Below are 11,239 nucleotides of genomic sequence, written 5' to 3'. Positions count from 1 at the left end.
TGCCTTGTAACCAAGTTACTCCGCTGAGATCGACCGGCATATATTGCACTACATCTCTATTATTAAAGGGGAATGCGTACGTAGCCCTCGTTGGTACTCACATGTTCATCGATCGAATGAAGGACCCTCCTTTGATCCCCAAACCCCGTAGCAATGCACGAGGCAATTAACTAGTCCAAATAATAGGAGTAGGGTGTTACCTAAAAGTATTAATTATTTCTAAGTTTATGATTAATGCTTATATTCTATGCTATAACTGATATTGTTCTCGAGTCCATGAGGCTAAGAGGAAAACTCATGTGTATCTGTAGAATAATAAACGGTAAAATAGAAAATGACTCTAGGGCTAGCTCAAGTGTTGCATCATGGTTCTGTTCTGATCATGTGCGTAGTTAAGTGTAGCGATGATGCCGACAATATTAAGGGCCCGATGTTTGAAGAACCCTTGTGTTGAATCGACCCAAGTTATATGTTATACTAGGAGATGATTTTGTCACAAGTCTATAGTCCAAAACACAGAGAAAGTTAACGTATGCATAATTCTTTAGACCATGAGAGTGTCGTTGTTTCTAATGTCAACCATAATAGGGTGATCATAGCGGCAACTTACAGGTTCATACGAAACTATGACAAGGGACTAGATACTCGAGACTAGGATTTGCTCCTCCGGCGATGGAGAGATACTCTTAGGGCCATCTTGGTGGGATGTAGCCATTATCGACTTGCTCATGGGGATGTCGAAACATGATAATGAGAAAAGAGAACAAAAGTGGTAGCGAGGAGACTCACATAGTGACCATGTGTTGACTAATGGAGATGCCGATATATCTCACCTCGGGTTTGTAAAGTATTGTCAAGCAAAACGAATAGCATATGGTAGCTATAGGTTCACTCAATAATAATTCGTGTGAGTAGAACAGTCAATATGGGTGTCCACGGTTTTGCTATTGGTCACTGACGAAAGGTGTTTCAGTCATGTCTATATTTCACCGAACCTGCAGGGTCACACTGTTGGGAATAGTTGCATGGAAAACAAAAAAAATTATACGCACATGCAAGATCTATCCATGGAGATGCATAGCAACGAAAGGGGGAGAGTGTGTATATGTACCCTTGTAGACCGTAAGCGGAAGCGTTTCACAACGCGATTGATGTAGTCGAACTTTCTTCGCGCTCCAACCGATCTAGTACCGAACGCACGACACCTCCGCGTTCTTCACACATTCAGCTCGGTGACATCCTCCACCTTCTTGATCCAGCAAGCTGGCGAGGTATTAGATGAGTTCTGGCAGCACGACGGCATGGTGATGGTGATGGTGAAGTAATCTTTGCAGGGCTTCGCCTAAGCACTACGAAAATAGGACCGTGGTTGTAGACGGTGGAGGGGGGCGCCGCACATGGCTAGGCAATTGTCTGTTATGTGCTAGGCGTCCCCTCCCACATATATATAGGTGGAAGGGAGGGAGGAGCAGCCAAGGAGGTGCCCAAGTAGGAGGAATCCTACTTGGAGTCCTTCCCAAGCCGTCCTCCCCCTGCCTTATATAGGTGCGGGGGAAAGGCACGGGAGGGTGGCGCCCCCCTTTCCTTTCTCCCATGAGAGGGAAAGGCAGGAGGGGCTAGCCCTCCCTCCTTTCCTTCCCTTAGGGCCTGCTGTCCAAAGAAGGGTAACACCAGTGGCTGGTCTGTCCCCACTTTGGCCCATTAGGCCCATACACTTATCGAGGGTGTCCGGAACCCCTTCTGGTGACTCGATGACTACCCGGTGCACTCCGAAACTCTTCCGGTGTTTGAATACCACCGTCCTATATATCAATCTTTACGTCTCAACCATTTTGAGAATCCTCGTCATGTCCGTGATCTCATCCAGGACTCCGAACAACATTCGGTCACCAAATCATATAACTCATATAACACTATATCGTCAACGAACGTTAAGCGTGTGGACCATACGGGTTCGAGAACTATCTAGACATGACCGAGACAACTCTTCGGTCAATAACCAATAGCGGAACCTAGATGCCCATGTTGCTCCTACATATTCTACGAATATCTTTATTGGTCAAACCATTATGACAACAAACGTAATTACCTTTGTCCATCCGTATGTTACTTGCCCGAGATTCGATCATCGGTATCTCTATACCTAGTTCAATCTCGTTACCGGCAAGTATCTTTGCTAGTTCCATAATACATCACCTTGTAACTAACTTCTTAGTCATTTGCTTGCAAGATTATGATGTGTATTACCGAGAGGGCCCAGAGATACCTCTCCAAAACTCGGAGTGACAATCCTATTCTTGATCTATGCCAACTCAACGAACACCTTCGGAGATACCTGTAGAGCATCTTTATGATCACCCAGTCATGTTGTGACGTTTGATAGCACATAAGGTATTCCTCCGGTATCCGGGAGTTGCATAATCTCATAGTTAAAGGAATATGTATTTGACATGAAGAAAGCAATAGCAATAAACGGAATGATCATTATGCTAAGCTAACGGGTGGGTCTTGTCCATCACATCATTCTCCTAATGATGTGATCCCGTTATCAAATGACAACACATGTCTATGGTTAGGAAACCTTAACCATCTTTGATCAATGAGCTAGTCTAGTAGACGCTTACTAGGGACACGGTATTTGTTTATGTATTCACGCATGTATTTAATTTTCCGATCAATACAATTCTAGCATGAATAATAAACCTTTATCATGAGTAAGGAAATATAAAATAACAACTTTATTATTGCCTCTAGGGCATATTTCCTCCAGTCTCCCACTTGCACTAGAGTCAATAATCTAGTTCACATCACCATGTGATTTAACACCCATAGTTCACATCGCCATGTGACCAACACCCAAAGAGTTTACTAGAGTCAATAATTTATTTCACATCGCCATGTGACCAACACCCAAAGAGTTTACTAGAGTCAATAATTTATTTCACATCACCATGTGATTAACACCCAAAGAGTACTAAGGAGTGATCATGTTTTTCTTGTGAGAGAAATTTTGTCAACGGCTCTGTCATATTCAGGTCCATATGTATTTTGCAAATTTCTATGTCTACAAAGCTCTTTATGGAGATACTCTAGCTAATTGCTCCCACTTTCAATATATATCCAGATTGAGACTCAGAGTCATCCGAATCAGCGTCAAAGCTTGCATCCATGTAAACCTTTACGACGAACTCTTTATTACCTCCATAATCGATAAATATCTCCCACTACACCACGACACCACAATGACGACATGCATATGTTGGTATAAGTGTACATTACCGACACTTTATCTGTTCGTAACAATACCGACACACTAATGGTCGATGTTGTTCTAGTCTTTCGATGATCTGTCTGTCGGAAATGGATGACCGGTTTACGGACATATTATGTGTCAGTATAAGTTTTATTGCTGTTAGATTATGTGTCGCTGTTGCTCTACGAGAGAAAGAGTGTCGGCGTATGTTTGGGCCTGGCCCACTTATTTCGGGCCATGCGGGAGAAGTTGCGCGTGGGAGACTCAAAGACTAAAATTTTGGCTAAGCCTCCCAGACCCCTCTTTCCCCCACCCCATCTTATCTCTTTCCCACGCCACACATCAACCTAAACCTAGGTCGCCTGCCGCCGCCGCCGTCCCCTGACCTGCCTGTCGATTTGCTCGTGCCGCCTCCTGTCCCATCAACGGCGGCACCTCCCGAAGCCTCCTTCTACCATGTGGTGCTTCCCCACGGTCCAATCCCAAGGTTATGCCTCATCGTCCGCAGCAAAGGAGCCCCTCCACTGCCCGCAGCCAAGGAGTCGAGTCGACCGCCACCAAGGATCCGCGTTGCCAACCGCCAGCGTGGAGTCGACCATCGCCGAACAACCCCGCCGTACTTCCTCAAGATCCAGGGCGCTGTAGGTAAGATTCAGGCCGATATGGTCACTCCTCTGCTTCTCTGACTACCAGTAGTGCCACCTGAAGCTTCGATCCAACGCAGGGTGATGCTGTCTGCAACCAAGGAGCCACCTAGCCCTCTACATCAAGAAGTTCTCCTTCCCTTTGTCTTGCTTCGCCCCCAAATCCAGCCCCTGTAGGTAAGCATGAAAATAGATCCCTTTTTTCTTTTCCATTTCATATGTTATTTCTTGTTTCCCCGTGAATGTGATTGCCCATTAAATCTTGTTGGCTCAACGATGAACTAAACAAGATCATGTTAGTTCGTTTGAGATTGGAGATTTCATAGTGCTAACCATCCATCTCTCATGTTATAATTAGGGTAAATTAAGTATTTAGTTGATTTCTGGACAGACTGAAGTATATATATTTTACTAACCAGTGTTATGTGCTATGTTATTATATGTTTATGTAATTCTTCTAGTCCCATCTACATTGTTTATTCACATAGCTATATTGCAACTCTTTGTTCTCGATTAGCACCGTCAAGTTATTTTAATGTTGTTTTTGTTGCTGTTGATTTGGGATGTGTTCTACAACACGTGTTGTTCGAGAGAATGGTTACTATAAGACTGCATGACGATTAGTAGATTTGTGCGCCTGACCTTGGCCTGGGTGTTTTGTGGATTCAACAAGATGCATTATATTTCACTTGCTCTTCCATGGGTGTCGTGCCTGTCTAGAAACATGCTACTGTTTTTAGTTCAGGCTAGCTTTCTTCTCATAAGTAGAACTTTGCAACTGATTTCAACTTTTAATGAGGTTTGACTATTGTTGCGGATGTTCTGAAGCTCGTGGACTGTATGCTTGTAGCTGAGCTCAACCTCCCAGGCCTCTCCCTTCTCTTATCACATATATATCCAATATTCAGTTTCAGGGTTTTAGTATTTACTAATTACTACTACCTTTGAAATGATTGTGTCTCAATGTTCCTATTTCCATTCGCAGGCTGCAAGGATCCCCAACCATGCTGAGTGGTAATGCTTGAGGTATGTATTGTTTCTATCTCTGTTTTGCATGTGATCCCACCACCTTCACTTGTATGGTTTTGCATAAACCATCAGTGCGAACATCACATTTGCTAGTTCAGTACTCATCCATGTTCAGACTGTAGCCTGTAGTGTACTCCGTATATTGTTCAAATAGAAAATTATACTCTGTATTTTGCTCAAAAAGAATTCACCTAAGATGGATGGAACACTACACAGATTGGTTGGCCATGCCAAGACTTGCAAGGGTGAGGCGTCACTACTTTCCTCCATTTAGAAGAACAATGCCCTCTCTTCTGCTTTCCTACCAAAAACACAAAATGTGCCACATATCATGAATTGGATCCAATCCCAAGGAAGTGCAGGCCACTAGACTAAAATGAGTGGTTCTCTCTAGGGATATACTAGGAATTTTGGTTCAATTACGTACTGAAAAGTAACATGCATTTAATTAATTGCATTATGCATTATAAGCACCTGAATCATATGGTTGCGTAATTATATTAGCATACAGTATTTCTATCAACAATTAGATCAGTAATAGAAAAAAACAAGAAGTCTTCATTCATTATTTCTAGACGAAATGTTTATTTCATGGTTGGTAGTGTTAAGGCCCCTCTGTTACTTCTCAAAGCAACCACACCTTTTGCAGCAAAGTGTACTAACCAAAAGAGCCACATGTGAAGTTTGTACGACTTAATTGATTGTTAGTATGCGGAACCTATAGCAGCTAAATTCAGCTTATGTTAATAGTCTACATGGTACTTTGATATTGATGTTGAATGCTTGCTGCCAATTAGATTCTGCGTTCAGTACTATGTGAGTGAATTAAGTGTTGTTTCTTTTCAGGCTAGTAAAGTATCATTGTGCACTTCTGGAACAACTATCATAGAAGTATGGAACTAATGCTAGCAAAACTACCCGGTGTAGTCACCAGAGGAAAAAGATGAACTTTATTTTCCAATGTGGCTACATAAAGATCTAGCCATAAAGATAAGGTAATTTGTTTCTAATCTAATACACCTTATATGTTAAGTGGTACAAAGGGAGCTACTATATATGCAAATATTCTCAGTTGGAACATAATTGTTCAGTTGAGCTACTGAACTTGCTGATAGGAAAACATGCTAAGGTTAACAACTTGAAAATTTTCTAGTTAACTAAATAAGATATTCTGGCAGTTTAAAAGTTGTTTCAACCAGACCACATCCTCTTTGTGTAAATCCTACTATATTCTCTAGTTACACTAAGAACAGAAGTATGTACACAAGTACTAGTATGTTTAGCCACTACAACATTATGGCCATAGTGGGTAGATTAGGATGCAACATCTGTTTGTATCCGTTGGTATGTCAATTTTGCTGCTTGCTAGGAGATGTTCATCTCCAGTGTTGATTGCAATTTCATATGGCAGTTAAATCACCTCGTAATAGTTATGGTGTAGTAAGATTTGGGTTAAATATCGGTTTCATACACGCTGAATTTTGAGTTAGTCTCCAGATAGAAGTTGTAGTGTACTTCTGAAGCTTTCCAGAGAGTATTTTTTTACTGGGTAGTTTGAGAGCATCGACCACCTCAAACTTGCTGTCCAAAAATTAGTATCTCTATTGGGACATGATATTGCAAAAGAAACAATGCATTGATACTTTCCCTATTCCTTTTATGTTTGCTTGCTATTTACATATTTAACCGTCCAAAGTAGGGCCGCCATTGTATTATTACCATACTTAAATTGTTGGCTGATTGTAATTCTGAGAACTGTATTATTTGCATTGCTAACATATCATGGTATATATTTCGGATCCTACGCTACTTATTTAGATCACAAACTAATTTGTCATGTTAATGTTTTATGCCGATATATGTGCCAGCTTACATCCATATTTGTTTTGCCTTATGCACAAACTACTGGATACTTTACATCAAGCTTGACCAAGCATGTACCTTATTGCTTTAGACATTAGTTACCTTTCATGCTGTTACTATACCTGGAGAGCTCTCCATTGGTTTCTTCAAAGGTGACATGCCCTGATTGATTTATTACTCTCTAGTGTGTGTAAAGGTTTTTCCTTTTATGAGCATTTGGTGCTTTAATCCAACAAGGCAATAAGTTCTTTTGCAGGGACAAATGGCAGGAAATAACAAGTCCACAAGTTGATCTAAGATGTTCCATGATCGCTTTTGTTCATAACATGGTTGACACCTTTTGTTCATACAGAACTTGATGTTGGCTTGGTGATCAAAGACTTGGTCTCTTCCATAATATTTAGTAGTAGTCAAGTGATCAAACAATTGGTCTGTTAGGATCTTAGCCATCACATTTTGTAACAACTTATCTTGTATGTTGAGCGAAGAAAATAAATGAATCTTTATGTATGTTGAATGAATGTACGCATGGATGACATTTTGTGATGAATAGAAGAGTCAATTGTTTGTATATATGCATTGTATACTGAACATGTATTAAATATTATGAATGTGATTTAATGTTAAAATATGGTGTATTTGCATCTGTGCTGAAATGTACAACCCTGTTAAATATTATGAATGTGATTTCATGTTAAAATATGGTGTATTTGCATTTATGCTGAAATGTACAACCCTGGCAGCAAATGTGTCGGCAAAAGTATTGGACGTTGCACTTTCTGTCGGTATATCACATTGACACAGGAACTGTCGGCATAACAATGGGCATTGCTATATCTGTCGGGGTAGCACATTGTCAGATAATCTGTCGGTGTTGTGGTGTATGTCGGTGTAGAAATGTCTGTCGGTGTAGATCTCACCAACGTTGTCATAATGTCTGTCGTCATACATTTATCTGTCGGCGAAGACCTTTCCCGGCAGGACTATAGGCGACAGCTCCTTTCTGTCGCGAAAGATCTTTACCGACATTAAATCTGTCGCCTTAGGTGACCTATGCCGACAGATTGTTTGACGCTGCTTTGAGTGTCATGGTGTAGTGTCCTTAGTCCTCTTAGGTAACTAAGGATAATTTTGACCGCTACCCAGTGATCTACTCCTAGATCATTATTGTACCCCCTTGCCAAACTCATTGCAAGGTGCACAATAGGTTTCGTACACAGCATGACAAACTTTATAGAACCTATGGCCGAGGCATAGGGAATGACTTTCATTCTCTCTCTATCTTCTGTCATGGTCGGGTTTTGAGTCTTACTCAACTTCACACCTTGCAACACAGGCAAGAACCCTTTCTTTGACTGAACCATTTTGAACTCCTTTAAAATCTTCTCAAGGTATGTGCTTTGTGAAAGTCCTATTAAGCATCTTGATCTATCCCTATAGATCTTGATGCCCAATATATAAGTAGCTTCACCGAGGTCTTTCACTGAAAAATTCTTATTCAAGTATCCTTTTTATGCTATTCAAAAATTCTATATCATGTCCAATCAATAATATGCCATCCACATATAATATCAGAAAATGCTACAGAGCTCCCGCTCACTTTGTTTTAAATACAAGCTTCACCATAAGTCTGTATAAAACCATATGATTTGATCACTTCATCAAAGCGTATATTCCAACCCCGAGATGCTTGCACCAGCCCATAGATGGATCATTGGAGCTTGCACACTTTGTTAGCACCTTTAGGATCAACAAAAACTTCTGGTTGCATCATATACAACTCTTCTTTAATATCCATTAAGGAATGCAGTTTTTGACATCCATTTGCTAGATTTCATAATTATAAAATGCGACAATTGCTAACATGATTCAGACGGACTTAAGCATTGATACGGGTGAGAAAGTCTCACCGTAGTCAACCCCTTGGATTTGTCGAAATCCTTTTTACAACAAGTCAAGCTTTTTAGACAGTAACATTACCATCAACGTCAGTCTTCTTCTTGGAGATCCATTTATTTTCTATGGCTTGCCAATCATCGGGCAAGTCCACCAAAGTCCATACTTTGTTCTCATACATGGATCCTATCTCAGATTTCATGGCCTCAAGCCATTTATAGAAATCTGGGCTCATCATAGCTTCTTCATAGTTTGTAGGTTTGCCATGGTCTAATAACATGACTTCCAGGACAGGATTACCGTACCACTCTGGTGCGGAATGTGCTCTGTTCGACCTACGGAGTCTAGTAGTAAATTGATCCGAAGTTTCATGATCATCATCATTAGCTTCCTCTCTAGTTGGTGTAGGCATCGCGGGAATGGATTTCTCTGATGTGCTACTCTCCAGTTCGAGAGAAGGTACAATTACCTCATCAAGTTCTACTTTCCTCCCACTCACTTGTTTCGAGAGAAAACTCCTTATCTAGAAACGACCCATTCTTAGCGACAAAGATCTTGCCTTCAGATCTGTGGTAGAAGGTGTACCCAATTGTTTCCTTAGGGTATCCTATGAAGACACACTTCTCCGATTTAGGTTCGAGCTTATCAGACTGAAGCCTTTTGACATAAGCGTCGCATCCCCAAACTTAGGTTTAGATGGTGCCCTACCATAAGCGTCGCATCCCCAAACTTAGGTTTAGATGGTGCCCTACCATAAGCATCGCATCTCCTTTTGACTTAGGTTTCTTGCCAAACCATAGTTCAGACAATGTTGTCTCAACTGATTTAGATGGTGCCCTATTTAATGTGAATGCAACTATCTCTAATGCATAACCCCAAAACGATAGTGGTAAATCGGTAAGAGACATCATAGATCGCACCATATCTAATAAAGTACGGTCACAATGTTCGGACACACCATTATGCTGTGGTGTTCCTCGTGCCGTGACTTGTGAAAATTATTTCACACTGTTTTTAAATCAAGACCAAACTCGTAACTCAAATATTCACCTCCACGATCAGATCGTAGAAACTTTATTTTCTTGTTATGATGATTCTCCACTTCACTCTGAAGTTCTTTGAACTTTTCAAATGTTTCAGACTTGTGTTTCATCAAGTAGATTACCCATACCTACTCAAATCATCTGTGAAGGTCAGAAAATAACGATACCCGCCGCGTGTTTCAACACTCATCGGACCGCATATGTTGGTACATATTATTTCCAATAAGTCATTGGCTCGCTCCATTGTTTCAGAGAATAGAGTTTTAGTCATCTTGCCCATGAGGCATGGTTTGCAAGTATCAAATGATTCACAATCAAGTGATTCCAAAAGTCCATCCGCATGGAGTTTCTTCATGCGCTTTACACCAATATGACCTAAACGACAGTGCACTATTATTACCAACTTTTCATCTTTTGGCATCAATATTATGAATATGTGTATCACTACGATCGAGATTCAATAAACCATTACATTGGGTGTATGACCATAGAAGGTTTTATTCACATAAACAGAACAACAATTATTCTCTGACTTAAATGAATAACCATATTGCAATAAACATGATCTAATCATATTCATGCTCAACGGAGACACCAAATAACTTTTATTTAGCTTCAACACTAATCCCGAAGGTAGAGGGAGTGTGCTATCGTGATCGTAGCAACCTTGGAATCACTTCCAACACTCATCGTCACCTCGCCCTTAACTAGTCTCTATTTATTCTGTAACTCCTGTTTCGAATTACTAATCTTAGCAACTGAACCGGTATCAAATACCCAGGGGCTACTAGGAACACTAGTAAGGTACACATCAATAACATGTATATCAAATATACTTTTGTTTACTTTGCCATCCTTATTATCCACCAAGCATTTGGGACAGTTCCGCTTCTAGTGACCATTTTCTTTGCAGTAGAAGCACTTAGTTTCAGGCTCGGGTTCAGCTTTGGGCTTCTTCATGGGAGCAGCAACTTGCTTTTCATTCTTCTTGATCTTCTCTTGCTTTCCCTTGCCCTTTTTCTTGAAACTAGTGGTCTTATTAACCATCAACACTTGATGCTCTTTCTTGATTTCTACCTTTGCTGATTTCAGCATCGCGAAGAGCTCGGGAATCATTTTTGTCATCTCTTGCATATTATAGTTTATCACGAAGTTCTAGTAGCATGGTGATAGTGACTAGAGAACTATGTTAATCACTATCTTATCTGGAAGATTAACTCCCACTTGATTCAAGCGATTGCAGTACCCAGACATTCTGAGCACATGCTCACTGGCTGAGCTATTCTCCTCCATCTTGTAGGCAAAGTACTTGTCAGAGGTCTCATACCTCTCGACATGGGCATGAGTCTGAAATACCAATTTCAACTCTTGGAACATCTCATATGCTCTATGGCGTTCAAAACGTTTTTGAAGTCCCGATTCTAAGCTGTAAAGCATGGAACACTAAACTATCAAGTAGTCATCATACCGAGCTTGTCAAACATTCATAACGTCTGCATCTGCTCCTGCAA

General features: G+C 40.8%; 1 long non-coding RNA gene across 1 annotated transcript; it reads left to right on the top strand.

Annotated features, from left to right (window-relative positions):
• The first annotated feature begins 3,531 nt into the window (after positions 1–3,531).
• On the top strand, positions 3,532–7,434 carry LOC123133473 (uncharacterized). The gene is made up of 4 exons (XR_006465269.1): positions 3,532–3,898; positions 3,978–4,074; positions 4,883–4,923; positions 5,773–7,434. It is a non-coding gene; the product is annotated as an uncharacterized lncRNA (long non-coding RNA).
• Positions 7,435–11,239: the final 3,805 nt, after the last annotated feature.

The sequence above is a fragment of the Triticum aestivum genome, chromosome 1B (genome assembly GCF_018294505.1).
Source record: "Triticum aestivum cultivar Chinese Spring chromosome 1B, IWGSC CS RefSeq v2.1, whole genome shotgun sequence".
In the NCBI taxonomy this organism is placed as follows: Eukaryota; Viridiplantae; Streptophyta; class Magnoliopsida; order Poales; family Poaceae; genus Triticum; species Triticum aestivum.
The sequence above is the reverse complement of the archived record's forward strand: the minus strand, read 5'-3'. Positions and strand labels throughout refer to the sequence as shown.